The sequence below is a fragment of the Rutidosis leptorrhynchoides genome, chromosome 9, assembly GCF_046630445.1.
Source record: "Rutidosis leptorrhynchoides isolate AG116_Rl617_1_P2 chromosome 9, CSIRO_AGI_Rlap_v1, whole genome shotgun sequence".
In the NCBI taxonomy this organism is placed as follows: domain Eukaryota; kingdom Viridiplantae; phylum Streptophyta; class Magnoliopsida; order Asterales; family Asteraceae; genus Rutidosis; species Rutidosis leptorrhynchoides.
The window spans coordinates 131179582-131197758 of NC_092341.1; positions in this window are offsets into that span (position 1 = coordinate 131179582).

An 18177-nucleotide genomic window follows, 5' to 3' on the forward strand; every position below is an offset into this window, starting at 1 on the left:
AAGATTCAAAACGCAAAGTATAAGATATTAAATTGTACGCAAGGACGTTCGAAAATCCGGAACCGGGACCAGAGTCAACTCTCAACGCTCGACGCAACGGACTAAAAATTACAAGTCAACTATGCACATAAATATAATATAATATTTAAATAATTACTAAAATTATTTATATATTATATTTATTTATATAATCCGTCGACAAGCTAGGAGCCAAGGCTTGGTGAGATGTAAAAACAAACTCCGCGACTCGCGGAGTTTGAAGAAGGAAAATGCCGCGAGTTGCGGAGACACCCTGGATGAAAATCCCTATAAAAGGCAACGCAGTTTGATCGTTTAAAATATCAATTAATCTATCTCTCTCTCAATATATACGTAATATATATATTTATATTTTAATTTTAATTTTAATTTTAATTCCTAATAATAAGGGTATGTTAGCGAATGTTGTAAGGGTGTAAGTCGAAATTCTGTCCGTGTAACGCTACGCTATTTTTAATCATTGTAAGTTATGTTCAACCTTTTTAATTTAATGTCTCGTAGCTAAGTTATTATTATGCTTATTTAAAACGAAGTAATCATGATGTTGGGCTAATTACTAAAATTAGGTAATTGAGCTTCGTACCATAATTGGGGTTTGGACAAAAGAACGACACTTGTAGAAATTAGACTATGGGCTATTAATGGGCTTTATATTTGTTTAACTAAATGATAGTTTGTTAATTTTAATATAAAGATTTACAATTGGACGTCCATATAAATAACCATATACACTCGATCGGATACGATGTGCGGGGTATTTATATGTACGAATAATCGTTCATTTAACCGGACACGGGAATGGATTAATAGTCACTAGAATTATTAAAACAGCGGTGAAATTATGTACAAGGACACTTGGCATAATTGTTAACAAAGTATTAAAACCTTGGGTTACACGCAGTCGATAACCTGGTGTAATTATTAAACAAAGTATTAAAATCTTGTTACAGTTTAAGTCCCCAATTAGTTGGAATATTTAACTTCGGGTATAAGGATAATTTGACAAGGATACTTGCACTTTATATTTATGACTGATGGACTGTTATGGACAAAAACCAGACGGACATATTAAATAATCCAGGACAAAGGACAATTAACCCATGGGCATAAAACTAAAATCAACACGTCAAACATCATGATTACGGAAGTTTAAATAAGCATAATTCTTTTATTTCATATTTAATTTCCTTTATTTAATATTTAATTGCACTTCTAATTATCGCACTTTTATTTATTGTTATTGTATTTAATTGTACTTTTAATTATCGTACTTTTTAATTATCGCAATTTTATTTTATCACACTTTTATTTATCGCAATTTCATTATCGTTATTTATTTTACGCTTTAAATTAAGTTGTATTTATTTTTATTATTTTACATTTGATTTTAACTGCGACTAAAGTTTTTAAAATCGACAAACCGGTCATTAAACGGTAAAAACCCCCCTTTATAATAATAATATTACTTATATATATATTTGTATTTTTATAAAATAAAACTAATATAGCGTTAAGCTTTGTTTAAAGATTTTTCTCTGTGGAACGAACCGGACTTACTAAAAACTACACTACTGTACGATTAGGTACACTGCCTATAAGTATTGTAGCAAGGTTTAAGTATATCCATTCTCTAAATAAATAAATATCTTGTGTAAAATTGTATCGTATTTAATAGTATTTCCTAGTAAAATATAAGCTATTTCATATACACCTAGCGATAACATCAAGTATTTTTGGCGCCGCTGCCGGGGAACCCAATTTCTTGCTTAAAAGCCGGAAGCACAACGCTAAATAAAAAAAAAAATAAAAAAAAAATTTATTTTTAGTTTACTTTTATAAAAATACGTTTTTGTAAAAATACGTTTTAAATATTCGAAAACATAGAAAAGAAAACAAAAATTTAAATATTTTTAAGAGTTTGTTAAATAATTAAGTTTTATAAAGTTTCTTTATTTAAAAAAAAAATATAAGTTTTATTTAAATATTTCATTTTTATTAAAACATAAAATCAAAAATGAAAAAAAAAATATATATATAAATCTATTTATTTAAGATTTTATAAAATTATAAAGTATTTCTATTTTTATTTTAGTTTTTTAATATAAGTTTTTATTATATAAATATTTTTATTAAAACAGAAAATATAAAACAGAAATTAAAAAAAAAAAAGAAAGTAAAACGTCGAATTTAATACTGCACCTGATCTGAATTTTCATTCACCGCGACTCGCGGAGATTTTTGACAGGTGAAACCGCGACTCGCGGAGCCGTCTGACACGGGTTACACAGAACCCTAATCCTGCATTTATTACGGGTTTTTATTATTATTATTTAAATTAAACCCTAATTAGGGTATTTTTATTATATAATTTAGTTTTTATTTTTATTTTGTATTTTTAGTTAAATTAGTGTAATTAGTTTATAAAATTAATATATTTATAAAATAAATAATATAAAAATAATATTTTTATAAAAATTGTACTTTTTACAACTTTTAGTATATTTTTATATTTTGTCCCTTTTTATTTGTTTTAGCATAATATTTGTATTTTTCGCTCATTTTTAGTTTTAAAACATAGTTTTTGCCATAGTTATTTTTATTTCTAGATTTTTAGGCATTGCCGTAAAACCCCTTAAGTGCTTTTTCTTTAGACTAAGATTTAGGTGCTTTAGAATTTTGTGACGCCTTTTTAAGTTTTAGTTCCTTTTTAAGATATTGCCATTTGGGATATAGTTTTACTTGTAAGCTTTAATATTTTTATAAGCAACTTTTAATTTTTAGTTTTTAGTGCCTTTTTAAGTTTCAACGCGCTACTTTCTTATTTTTATTTTTCGACACCTTTTACCTATGTATCAATTATCACTCCAATTAGTAATCTCAATTTGCGATTATAATTTTAAGTTAGTGATAGTAATAAGGTTGGGTTAGTCAAGTGTTTTTAAGTTCTATAAGTCATTTTTTTTTATTATTTCTTATTTTTCGACGCCTTTTATTTTTCACCCCTTTTCTTTTTCGACGCGCTCTTTTTCTTTCTTATTTCTCGCTATTCTAGTTTTTAGGACTTAGAATTTTCTCTACTTCTTATCTAAATTTCTTAAAATTACGAAAATTTATTTTAAGTGGTTAAATTGATAGACATCAAAATTTTCTGGTTCGTAGTAATAGTTGGATTTGTACGTGGACCGGGTTATTGGAGCCAAACAGTCCTCAATTATATTGAGACCAAACGAATCCTGCCCCTCTGCTGCATCTTTTGGCTATTCGAAACGTGGGCAAAATCAGAAAAGTCTATTAATTAGATAACTTATATAATTTTTCTTTCCTTTTTAAAAACTAATAGGATATTCAGTGAATGCACCGAGCAAGACGTTCACCACCTTTTATATGTTCACTACCTGTAACTAGATCAAGACATTTAGCAAATATTACCGCCGTTAATTTTTCTTTAGAATCGTCATCCAGTCGACCAAGTACTCCAATTCAAATTTCCGATAATCCATTTTTTGAACCCGACCTCACAATTGAGAATCCGGAAAATATTCAGGGACGATTCGTAGATCCTGAACCATTAATTTTTCCTCCGGAACCACCAATCATTCAAACAGAGATTGTTGAGGAATGAACCATTAAATCAGAATCCTCTAGTGATTCCGATTCAACAAATTCAATTATGGAGAATCTGGAACCTTTAAGCATGGAAGACCGAATGAGAGCTAAACGCACTGGCCAAGGTCACGCAATTACTCATCCAGACATTAATGCGCCAGATTATGAAATCAAAGGACAAATTCTCCATATGGTGACTAATCAATGCCAATTTAGTGGTGCGCCGAAGGAAGATCCAAATGAACATCTTCGTACCTTTAATAGGATCTGCACACTATTTAAAATAAGAGAAGTTGAGGATGAACAGATATATCTCATGTTATTTCCCTAGACTTTAAAGGGAGAAGCCAAAGATTGGTTGGAATCGTTACCTGAAGGGGCGATTGATACATGGGACGTTTTAGTTGAAAAATTTCTTAAACAATTCTTTCCTGCATCTAAAGCCGTAAGACTTCAAGGAGAAATTGTTACGTTCACACAGAAACCGAATGAAACTCTATATGAGGCGTGGACTAGATTTGGAAAGTTATAAAGAGGATGTCCGCAACATGGTTTAGACACCTGTCAAATAGTACAAATATTCTACCAAGGATGCGACATCACTACAAGGAAAGACATCGATATAGCAGCTGGTGGTTCTATTATGAAGAAAACCGAAACTGATGCTTGCAAAATTATTGATAACACTGCTTCCCACTCACAAGAGTGGCACCAAGAAAAAGATATCGTTAGATCATCTAAAGCAGCTAGAGCCGATTCTAGCCATGACTTAGATTCCATTTCCGCAAAGATAGATGTTGTCGAGAGACGAATGGAAAAGATGACTAAAGATATCCACTCAATACGAATTAGTTGTGGGCAGTGTGGAGGACCACATTTGACAAAAGATTGTCTCAGTATTGAGCTAACAATGGAACAAAGAGAGAATATTTCATACATAAACCAAAGGCCTGGAAATAATTATCAGAATAATTATCAACCGCCAAGACCAATTTACAATCAAAACCAGAACTATAACCGAAATATTCCATACACCAACCAACAAGGTCCTAGTAATCAACAAGTATCCAATAATACTTACAATCAGCAAAGACCTAATTTTCAAAACAAACCACCACAAACCGATGATAAAAAGCCGAATTTAGAAGATATGATGACGAAGCTAGTTGAAACTCAAACGCAGTTTTTCACATCTCAGAAACTAACTAATGAACAAAATGTTCAAGCATTTAGAAATCAACAAGCTTCTATTCAAAATTTGGAATAAGAAGTAAGTAACCTAGCAAGGTTAATAGGTGAAAGAAAATTGGGAAGTTTACCTAGTGATACAAATGCTAACCCCCGGAATGAAACAGCTAAAGCCATTACCACAAGAAGTGGTACAACACTTAAACCACCTGAAATACCTGTAACTTCTGATGAAGCTATTCCTACTCCACAAGAACCACAACCTGAACAAGATAAGGAAAAAGAACCGGTAGTTGAAAAGGTTAATGAAGATAACACAGTTAAGGCTAAACCTTATGTTAAACCATACCAACCACTACTTCCTTACTCGAGTAAAATGAAAAAAGAGAAACTTGAAGCCGAGCAATCCAAATTCTTGGATATGTTTAAACAGATAAATGTAAATCTTCCTTTCATTGATGTGATTTCAGGAATACCTAGATATGCTAAATTCTTGAAAGATCTAATCTCAAATAGAAAGAAAATGGAAGAACTCTCGGCTGTTACTATGGATGCTAATTGTTCTGCAGTACTGTTGAATAAGATACCAAAAAAATTATCTGATCCAGGAAGTTTCACAATTCCATGTTTTCCGGGTAGTCTTAGTTCAATAGAAGCATTAGCAGACTTAGGTGCTAGTATAAATTTAATGCCGTATTCACTATACACTAAACTAGACCTTGGAGAATTGAAACCAACAAGAATAAGTATACAACTAGCCGATCGATCAATAAAATATCCTAGAGGGATAATGGAAAACATGCTAGTTAAAGTTGGTACTTTAGTATTTCCAGTAGATTTTGTTATTCTGGACATGGAAGAAGATTCTCAAGTTCCTCTCATATTAGGAAGACCATTCTTAAACATGGCTAAAGCAATGATAGACGTGTTTGGTAAAAAATTGACCCTAAGTATAGAGGACGAGAGTATTACCTTTTCAGTTGATAGAGCAATGCAACAATCGCAATCTGCAAATGATACATGTTATTATATTCAAACTATAGATTCACATGCAGAATTGTTAGAAGAATTTCCAGAATTACAAGGAACAGGAGAATGTTCTTTAGGAGAAGGAACTGAACCAATTGATGAAGCTGAAATGTTATTTACACTTATGGCTAATGAATATGAACCAACAACAGAAGAAATTCAAATGCTAAAAGAAGAAGACAGATATCGATATAAATCATCGATAGAAGAACCACCGACATTAGAGTTAAAGCCACTTCCAAACCATTTGGAATACGCTTATTTACATGGTGAATCTGAATTACCTGTAATAATATCGTCTTCTCTTACTGAAAATGAAAAATCACAACTCATTTCTGTGTTGAAAGCTCATAAACCAGCTATTGCATGGAAGAATCATGATATTAAAGGAATAAGTCCTTCGTATTGCACACATAAAATCCTTATGGAAGAAGGTCATAAAACGTATGTGCAACGCCAACGAAGACTAAATCCTAATATGCAAGATGTAGTTAAGAAAGAAATTATTAAACTGCTAGATGCAAGTTTAATTTATCCAATCTCTGATAGTCCATGGGTAAGCCCAGTTCAATGCGTACCTAAGAAGGGTAGCATGACTGTCATCACAAATGAAAAAATGAGCTTATTCCTACTAGGAATGTAACAGGATGGCGTGTATGTATTGATTATAGAAAATTAAATGACGCCACCAGAAAAGATCACTTTCCCTTACCTTTCATTGATCAAATGTTGGAAAGATTATCCGGAAATAGTTATTATTGTTTTCTTGATGGATTTTCCGGATATTTTCAAATTCCAATAGCACCCGAAGATCAAGAGAAAACCACGTTCACGTGCCCTTATGGTACTTTTGCTTACAAACACATGCCATTTGGACTTTGCAACGCCCCTGCAACCTTTCAAAGGTGCATGATGGCGATTTTTCACGACATGATAGAAGAATGCATGGAAGTTTTCATGGATGACTTTTCAGTCTTCGGTGATACATTTGAATCATGTTTAGTTAATCTTGAACGAATGCTTATTAGATGCGAACAATCAAATCTAGTACTTAATTGGGAGAAATGCCATTTCATGGTTAAAGAAGGCATCGTTCTTGGTCATAAAATTTCAAAGGAAGGAATTGAAGTGGATAGAGCTAAAGTAGATGTAATTGCTAAACTTCCACATCCCACCAATGTTAGAGGAGTTAGGAGTTTTTTGGGGCATGCCGGTTTTTATCGACGTTTCATAAAAGATTTTTCTAAAATTGCCACTCCAATGAATAAACTCCTAGAAAAAGATGCTCCATTCATCTTTTTAGATGAATACATCAAATCTTTTAATATTCTTAAAGAGAAACTTACTAATGCGCCGATCATGATAACACCAAATTGGAATCTACCGTTTGAACTAATGTGCGATGCAAGTGATTTTGCAATGGGAGCCGTTTGAGGACAAAAGATTGAAAAACGATTTCAACCTATATATTATGCTAGTAAGACGTTACAAGGAGCACAAACAAATTACACAACTACTGAAAAAGAACTCCTTGCTATTGTTTTTGCTTTTGACAAATTTCATTCATATCTCGTTCTAGCAAAAACGGTGGTCTATACCGACCATTCCGCTCTCAGATACCTATTTTCGAAACAAGATGCCAAACCAAGATTAATCCGTTGGATCTTACTCTTACAAGAGTTCGATATTGAAATCCGAGATAAAAGAGGAGCAGAAAATCTCGCCGCTGATCATCTTTCTCGTCTTGAAAATTCTGAATTAGAAGTTCTAAATGAATCGGCCATACAAGACAACTTTCCTGATGAATATCTATTGAAGATAGATTATAATGAAATTCCATGGTTTGCAGACTATGCAAACTACTTAGTATGTGGATTCCTTAAAAAAGGATTATTGTACCAAAAACGAAAGAAATTCTTCAGTGATATAAAACACTATTTCTGGGAAGATCCACATCTGTTTAAAAGTTGTCCAGATGGAATAATACGCCGATGTGTATTCGGAGGTGAAGCTAGTAAAATTTTAAACCATTGTCACACAGGACCAACAGGAGGGCACTATGGGCCTCAACTAACAGCAAGAAAAGTTTATGATGCTGGATTCTATTGGCCTACAATTTACAAAGAAGCACACCTTCTTTGCAAATCCTGTGATGCTTGTCAAAGGGCCGGAAAAATAAGTCAACGTGATGAAATGCTACAAAATGTCATTCAAGTATGTGAAGTATTTGACATTTGGGGTATTGACTTTATGGGTCCATTTCCAAAATCTCATAATAATCTCTATATTCTCGTAGCCATTGATTATGTATCTAAATGGGCGGAAGCACAGGCTCTCCCAACTAACGATGCACGAGTTGTAGTCAACTTTTTAAAACGTCTTTTTGCAAGGTTTGGAACACCGAAAGCTTTAATAAGTGATCGGGGAACTCATTTCTGTAATAATCAACTTGAGAAAGTTCTTAAAAGATATGGAGTAACTCATAAAATCTCCACTACATATCATCCACAAACAAGTGGACAAGTTGAAAATACCAACCGAGCTTTAAAACGTATTCTAGAAAAAACCGTAGGATCAAATCTGAAGGAATGGTCCATTAAATTGGAGGATGCACTCTGGGCTTTTAGAACAGCCTACAAAACTCCAATTGGAACCACACCTTTTAAACTCGTCTACGAAAAAGCATGTCATCTTCCAGTAGAAATTGAACACAAAGCATTTTGGGCTTTGAAGACATGTAATCTTGATTTACAGGAAGCTGGACGTCTACGTTTAAGTCAACTAAACGAATTAGAAGAATTAAGACATGAAGCATACGAAAATTCATTAATCTATAAAGAAAGAACGAAGAAATGACATGATAAAAGAATCAGAAGTTAAAAAGAATTTAAAGAAGGAGACAGAGTTCTTCTTTTCAATTCACGATTCAAGCTATTTCCTGGAAAATTGAAATCAAGATGGTCTGGACCATTCATAGTCAAAAGAGTTTTCCCATACGAAACGATAGAATTAATAAATTCAAATGGAATTGAATTTAAAGTTAATGGTCACAGAGTTAAACATTACATAGATAGTTCAATGGAAGTTGACAATGAAGTTAATCACAATTTCGATACTACAGCTAACTAAGTGTGGGGAGAATCAAGTCTTTTTAAGGATTTTATGTATTTCTGTTAGAGTTAGATTTTCTGTTTTCGTGTAGTTCTCGAAAATGGAACCCGAATGGTCTTTCCCTAGCAGACCCTAAAGAACTAGTCTTCTCCCCCCATTCTGAATTTTTATTTTTTTAGGTTTTTACGAAATGAAGACTTCCTGTGAACTAAACCATGGTCTATTGCTACACGCTTTGATCACTAAACATAATAATGACACACTTCCGAGTGAACTAGTATCAGTAATCAGAGAAAGATTGGACGGAGTAAGAAAAGAATCCAGATGCGAAGATAATAAGTTACAATTTGGTAAAGGAAAATCAAAATCCGCAGCGAAAAGAAGAGCACGACACCTTGAAAGATGTCACAAATGCGGAAAATGGTCACATGGAGGTAAATGTTCAAATAATCAAACCTATTCAAACACCGAATTTGTTACGTTATGCAGAGACGGACCGTTCATATGTTTAGAAGAAAAAATACTGAATGCTCGAGGTTACACCTATGTAGCCATGGAAAATCAATTAAACCGACTATCTTATGAATGGGATAGATCATATCACTAAGAATACTATCTCACAGGTAAGTCTGTACAGTTTTTATTTTTTATTTTCATTTTTAACCTTTTGATAATAAACGCTAATTTGATCGCTATAAAGTATTAAATTGGTATTCGATGAAATTAGGTTTGGTGACCGAAATTATTGATATCATTCAAAAATTTATTACATCACTGCGAAATTTAACATTTATTCTTAAGGTATAAATATCTTTAATCAATCAACCCAAAATATTTCAAAAATTCGTCATGAGTTAAATTAGGTCATGGAACCGAAATTACTTTACCGAAAAGAGGGGCGCATATTTTTAATAATATTTGATTGATTAAAGTGGGATAAAATGCCAAAAAGATTTTTAATTTTATTTTTACCATGTTTTTAAAATTAATATATAAATCTTAAATTAATATTGTAAACTTTTTAAATTAATATATTTAAAATTGTAAATATTTGAACAATTGATATTTTTAAGTTTGTATGTATAAAAACAAAAATATAATATAAGTTTGGTGTGAATTTTTAATTTTATGCAAATTTAAATTTAAGTTTGGTGTGAATTTAAAAACAAAAATTTACTTTATTTCGTTAAGTTAAAAATATGATTTTTAAAATTCGTCGTAAGTTTAAGACTAGGTCGTTGAACCGAAATTGCTTTACCCGAGGGAGGGACGAGAACTTTTATTATCATTATTTTTAATCTTATTGAATTAAAGTATGCTAAAAACATTAAAAAAAACCCAAAAATCTAAGCTTTTAAAACAATCGCTTGAAAAAGACAAATTTTAAAATTTTGTCGAGGGACGGACTAGGACATCGATCCGAAACGACCTCATCCTAAAACAAAGGAAAACAAAATTTTAAATTTATTTTACATTTGTTTTATAAGTTAAGGCTTATTAAAAAAAAAAAAAAGCCAAACACCGCGACTCGCGGAGTTTGAAGAACAAAAACATCGCAAGTCGCGGAGAGACCAAAATTCAGAAAAAAATATATACGCAGAACTGATCAGTCCCAACACAAACACCCCAAATAACTGCGAAAAACACCCGAAAAACACACCACAAAATTGAATTTTTTCACCATTTTCATCAAATCTTTCACAAAATCATGTTGAGAAGGATGCTAATAAGGAATTGCTCAAGGAAAACGGTAAATTTCTACACCAAAACACCCTTTAATCCGAAAATTAGTGTTCTTGAGCAATTTTATACCCAATTCGATTTTGATGCTTTTTAGTGTAATTATGCTTAAATTGTTTATGTATTATGCTTGTATAACCTAGATTGATGCTATTTAACATGATTAGAAGCCTTAAATTTCAAATTTTGAGTAATCTAGGGTTTGTGTTCTTGAGCAATTTGGGGCTTTTTGATATAAACAGGTTATGGCTGATTTTTTTCAAGAATTATTGCTAAATTAAGTAGTGTAACATGTTTAGGTAGTTAAATGATCCAAACTTTGAACCTAAACATGATTTTTGAGAATTAAAGTGGACTTTTTCAAGTCTAAAATTCATGAACTTGATTTTTGAGAGATAATGCCATTTGAAACTTGTTTAATTGCTAGTAATGATTATTTTGACATGTTATTTGAGTTGAATGCTTATGAACTTGGCGAACATTTTCGTATATGCTTATTTGAAAAAGTGTAGATTTGATAAAAATATGAAAATGAGCATAAGTTTGATATAAATTGGACATGTCATTGTAATTATTTTGATTGATGATTTTGCTGACACTAATGCATATTTGGATGCACAAAAATTGTGTTTGATGTGTTTTGCAGACTGAAAGGGGTGAATCTTCATCCCAAGCTCGCAATGCTCCTCCTGAGAATGCGGAACAACAGGATGTTGATAGCTATTATAAACAAGATATACCTCATCCAGTTATGACATTTTCAGATATGCACTTGGAAGATTTGCACCCGAACTTGAGATTTGACAGACGTTGGATAGATTATCCAAAATACTAAAGGAGCTTGCATACTCTTCATTCTAAAGTTGTTGAAGTACCTAGGGTAATAGAATGAGGACCATTAGAAGCTGTAGAATTGGCCGGGTCAATTAGAGAATTACTTACACAGAGGTATCGTAATTCTACTTTTAACGATTGGGTACGATTATTCAGCATGCGTAGACCTGTATATAAAGTATGGTGTGAAGAATTATTGTGTAGTATAGAAATAAATGATCGGGTAGTTAGTTTAACCGATCGATCTTTTATTAGATTTTTGTTAGGAGGTTTGATGCGCCATATGTCTTTACTAGACATGGCTCAGGCCTTACGTATATATACGCCTGAGGAGTTAGCATCTGCCGATTGTAGAGGGTTGATATTGAACGGTAGGAAAATTGATGAAAATTTTGATACGTATAGTGTATGAAGTCAAATGACTAGCCATCACCGATTTAAAGGGAGAAATTACTCTTATTTGGATATAGATAGAGCTGAGTTAAGAGTAATTCATAGGTTTTTAGCCAATTCGATTACACAATGAGGTAAGAATAAGGAAAAGGTAAATGAACAGGATTTGTTTTACCACATGTGTATTCGAGACCCACAAAGCGCTGTAAGTATACCTTATTATGTGGGTTATTATTTATCAGCTATGGTTAGGGGCATGAGACCGCATAGTATAATAGGAGGTGGTATATTTATTACTTTGATTGCTGAATATCTAGGTGTGGATATAAGTCGGGGGGATTGTTAATCGAAGAACCAGAACCCCACGATACAATTGGTTTAAATGTATACCATGGTGCTAAAGTTTTGAAGAGGCGAAATAACGCCGCAGTACGATATAATGGTAGACATCCACAGGTTGAGAGAAACCAACAGCCAGGTAATGTGGGAGGGGGAAATGAAATGACAGAAATGCAAAGGTTTATAGCTTCACAAGAGTATGAAAATGCTAGACATAGAGCATTTGAAGATTGGCAAGTTCATCAAAACCAAATCATAGCTCATTGCCAACATATAGATAGAAACTATATTCCTACTCCATCGCCCGTATTTCCTCCTTGGTCTATAGAGATCCAACTACCGTATCCTACGTATAACCCAGCCGAAGCATTCGATAACACATACGGTTATGCATGGAACCCCTACTGGTATCAGTATCATCCCTAGTCTACTAAGTTTTATTTATTTTATTATTTGTAATGTTGATACATTTAATACTTATGTTAATATTGTAATAGTTTTTATAATTTTCTAACTTTTATTATTAGATTTTAGTAATTTTTGAATGTGGGGTAATATACCAAACTTCAAAAATATGTATATATGTTTGCAGTTTATCTTATGTACACAACAGGGTAAAACAACGCATTTTCAAAGACTGGCATTAAGTTCAGCAAAAGCAACTAATTTTGACGACAAGATGCAAAATATATGTGAAATAACAACAAGACGGAATGAACAAATGATGTGCACCATTTATCATTCAACACAAACAACAATATGTTTGGAAACTTTGGTAAAATTTAATCATTTCTACGCTAAATCACCCTCAATAATTTAAATTGTTACTGATTTCTTGCAAATGAGGGCATTGCAAGATCTTAAGTGTGGGAAGGGGTTAAATTCTTTCGGATTTTTAAAATTTTTATCTTAAACACTTGGTTACCATTAAAAATACTAGTAAAGCAGTAGTTGTATTAGAATCTAGTGCTCTCTGATAATAAAGAACAGCCCTAGTCTTATATACTGACTACCCAATTCTAGTAAAATTTTTCAAAATTTTTAATTAAATGAACTCAAAATCATGTTTATACATATTTATGAATGATAAAACTAGGTTTTAACACCGGAATTATTGTTACCTCGGAAAGGACATAACTTGAGAAACAAACCAAAATGTTAGAATTCAATTAAAATGGAATAGAGGACAATAAAAAGGAAAATAAAAGCCAAGTGTGGGAAAATTTACCAAGTTATTTTAAACATATGTCACATATTTCTGTAACAAATAACTAAAAATACTTTTGCTTTGGACTAAACTAAACTGTTTTACCCGATAAAAGAAAAGAAGAGATGGATCTACACGATGAATCAATTCCATCATTAAAAGGAAGTAAAGTCTTCCGAAAAAGAAACGCGCTTCTTGATTTAGGTCAGGAAGTTGTCGTCCAGACCAGCTGTAGGTTGACGAAAAATCTAGAAAAGTCATCTCTAAAATCAGCAGGAAATCTACGGACCTCAGCATAAAACAGGGTCGCCAAGTGGTCAGATTTATCCTAACCATGAGAAGGATTTATCTCGTACAATGGGGGGCACCATGCAAATTAGCTTGATAAGACTAATAAATCAGATCCCCAGAAAGGATAATCCCCTTTAAAGATCAAAAATCAGCTTTTAAGACTGATATTACTCAATCCTAGAGATTGACCTTAAAGATTGAGAATTACAAACTCATGGAATTTGATGATATCTAAACTCGAGCTTGAACGAGAAAATATTTTGATCAAAATTAAAACCGATTTGTTTTCTGAAAACCCTATTTTCAATGCGTTCATTACCAGTAAACGTAAAATCCTAGAAATTCACCTGGAATTCATTAGGTCACCTGAACCAAATCGGGTGTCAACCGTAAGAACGGTGGTTGCATAGCATGGTCAAAGACAGGACCATGTGCCAGACCGACAAATTATAAGGGTGAGTTTTACTATTGCTCCTACAAAGGATAGTAATTGCGTCCGACACGTTATAGACCATAATTAAAAGCATGTCAGGGGATATTGCCTTAAACAGTGCTTGTTCAACACTTTCCTTTACAACCGGACGGTAGTTTATCAAAAGGTAATATACGGAGCAAGTATACTGGACGTGTTGCTTTCCTAATACAAGGTTAGCAAGTGGGTGACACAAAACCATAAGTTTGGAGCCAAAATTTTCAAATCTAAAACCCACCAAACCCACAAAAAGAATTTGCAAACACCGGTGAAGGGTTATTCTGGAAAACTTATCTAGGGTAAAAGCTAGATTTAATTTTCAAAAGATCAAATGTTTTCATAAAGATCCAATTTCCTTAATGGATCTAAATTTTTATAGTCATATGGGACTGTAAACCATATCGTTACTACCATTGTTTATACCGCCGTATAGAAATCACTGATGTACAAAGTGTGAAGAATAAAGAAGTGATTCTAGTATTTCAAGACTATATTGCTTGAGGACAAGCAACGCTCAAGTGTGGGAATATTTGATAATGCTAAAAACGAACATATATTTCATAGCATTATTCCTCAAGAAAGACAAGCTTTTAGTTGCAATTGTCCTATTTACAAGTGATATTCGTTTAAATAATAAAAGGTGAAGACAAAAGACAGATTTGACGAATTAAAGACGCAAACGACCAAAAAGCTCAAAAGTACAAAATACAATCAAAGAGGTTCCAATTATTGATAAGAAACGTCTCAAAATTACAAGAGTACAAGATTCAAAACGCAAAGTATAAGATATTAAATTGTACGCAAGGACGTTCGAAAATTCGGAACCGGGACCAGAGTCAACTCTCAACGCTCGACGCAACGGACTAAAAATTACAAGTCAACTATGCACATAAATATAATATAATATTTAAATAATTAATAAAATTATTTATATATTATATTTATTTATATAATCCGTCGACAAGCTAGGAGCCAAGGCTTGGTGAGCTGTAAAAACAAACTCCGAGACTCGCGGAGTTTGAAGAAGGAAAATGCCACGAGTTGCGGAGACACCCTGGACGAAAATCCCTATAAAAGGCAACGCAGTTTGATCGTTTAAAATATCAATTAATCTATCTCTCTCTCAATATATACGTAATATATATATTTATATTTTAATTTTAATTTTAATTTTAATTCCTAATAATAAGGGTATGTTAGCGAATGTTGTAAGGGTGTAAGTCGAAATTCTGTCCGTGTAACGCTACGCTATTTTTAATCATTGTAAGTTATGTTCAACCTTTTTAATTTAATGTCTCGTAGCTAAGTTATTATTATGCTTATTTAAAACGAAGTAATCATGATGTTGGGCTAATTACTAAAATTGGGTAATTGAGCTTTGTACCATAATTGGGGTTTGGACAAAAGAACGACACTTGTGGAAATTAGACTATGGGCTATTAATGGGCTTTGTATTTGTTTAACTAAATTATAGTTTGTTAATTTTAATATAAAGATTTACAATTGGACGTCCATATAAATAACCATATACACTCGATCAAATACGATGGGCGGGGTATTTATATGTACGAATAATCGTTCATTTAACCGGACACGGGAATGGATTAATAGTCACTAGAATTATTAAAACAGGGGTGAAATTATGTACAAGGACACTTGGCATAATTGTTAACAAAGTATTAAAACCTTAGGTTACACGCAGTCGATAACCTGGTGTAATTATTAAACAAAGTATTAAAATCTTGTTACAGTTTAAGTCCCCAATTAGTTGGAATATTTAACTTCGGGTATAAGGATAATTTGACGAGGATACTTGCACTTTATATTTATGACTGATGGACTGTTATGGACAAAAACCAGACGAACATATTAAATAATCCAGGACAAAGGACAATTAACCCATGGGCATAAAACTAAAATCAACACGTCAAACATCATGATTACGGAAGTTTAAATAAGCATAATTCTTTTATTTCATATTTAATTTCCTTTATTTTATATTTAATTGCACTTCTAATTATTGCACTTTTATTTATTGTTATTGTATTTAATTGCACTTTTAATTATCGCAATTTTATTTTATCGCACTTTTATTTATCGCAATTTCATTATCGTTATTTATTTTACGCTTTAAATTAAGTTGTATTTATTTTTATTATTTTACATTTGGTTTTAACTGCGACTAAAGTTTTTAAAATCGACAAACCGGTCATTAAACGGTAAAAACCCCCCTTTATAATAATAATAATATTACTTATATATATATTTGTATTTTTATAAAATAAAACTAATATAGCGTTAAGCTTTGTTTAAAGATTTTTCCCTGTGGAACGAACCGGACTTACTAAAAACTACACTACTGTACGATTAGGTACACTGCCTATAAGTGTTGTAGCAAGGTTTAAGTATATCCATTCTCTAAATAAATAAATATCTTGTGTAAAATTTTATCGTATTTAATAGTATTTCCTAGTAAAATATAAGCTATTTCATATACACCTAGCGATAACATCAAGTCCAAATTACTACAAACAACATTTAAACGAACTATAAACTTACTTTTAAACAAAATTCAAAGTGTACCCGTGATTACAATAAATATTGCTAAAAAAATAATAATTATAGCAAGTTAGTCGTAATAAGCAATTTTGAACCAAATGTGATGATTTTTAAGCATACAATGATTCTAATGACCATTTTTGATTACCTTAAATATTTTTAATCACCAAACTCGAGCTATAACATCCTAAAGTCAAAGATTAAAGCCGTTTGACCGAAAAATATTCATTTTGTTCAAAACGTACAAAATAAGGAAAATCAAAGAGTAAGCTATATTTTCACAAGCAAATCAATGATATCCTCATTTGAACTAGTTTTAAGGCAATCCTAAGTTTTAAAAACGTTTTAACTATAGGAAAAACCGTAGTCCTAATTACGTGTAGTTTGACCAAAATATCAAAATTAAGCAAACAAGCCTACTTTGTTCCAAAATTAGTTTCTAAACATCCCTAATGCATCACTAAGCCTAACTAAGCTAGCAAAACATCAAATTTCCAAGAATTTTTCCAAATTCTACCCTAAAACCTCAACTAGTGAATCGAGAGCCAAAAACTATCCAAAATGCCTCAATCAAGCCTAAAAACTAACACAAATTAATCACATTATCTATCTAAGCATAAAGGAATCCAAAATTGGGTCAAAAACAAAGTTTTTCAAAAAAGTCAAAAATTTGTCTTTTAAAGAAAATTCAAATTTTAATCAAGAAAGATTACCTTTTATGCCAAATTGACGATGGAATCGAGTTTAGGAGGCTCGAGAGAATAAGATTTGAGCTTCGATTTGTTGAAAATAGTTGAGTTTTGAGGTTTGTGTGGTGGTGTGTGTGTGCGTCGAAGGGGAAACAGGAGGGAGGAAGAAGAACACAAAAAATAGAAAAGAAAAAGAAGGAGAAAGGAAAGAAAAAGGAAAAAGAACTTGGCCCGTGTGGCGCGCGGGCTTATTTCCCCGACCCGACTTTCATAATTTTTATTTTTTTTTTTAATTTTAAAGGGTTTTAAGGAAAGATAAATATAATTTTACCTCGGATTTTAATCCGGTTATTTTTATAACTAACTAAAATAAAAAGACAAAAGTCAAATAAACGAAGTAAAATTAACATATTTTATTTTTATTAAAAACATAAATTACACAGGTTCTACAACTAAATTCCAGAAATGACGCGGAAAGAAAGACATGTTTAAAGCTTCTTTGACCATCCAGAGTAAATCAGCGGAGTGTACTGAAAATATTTCGAAATCACTTAACATCTTGCACTCGCGCTTCTGTAAATCTTCGATATCGTCCATAAGTTTAACCAAAGCCCTTTTAACTTTCCTAGTGTTTGAAATTCCATCCCTTGGCCCAGTATCTCTATAATTAAGTTCGAAAA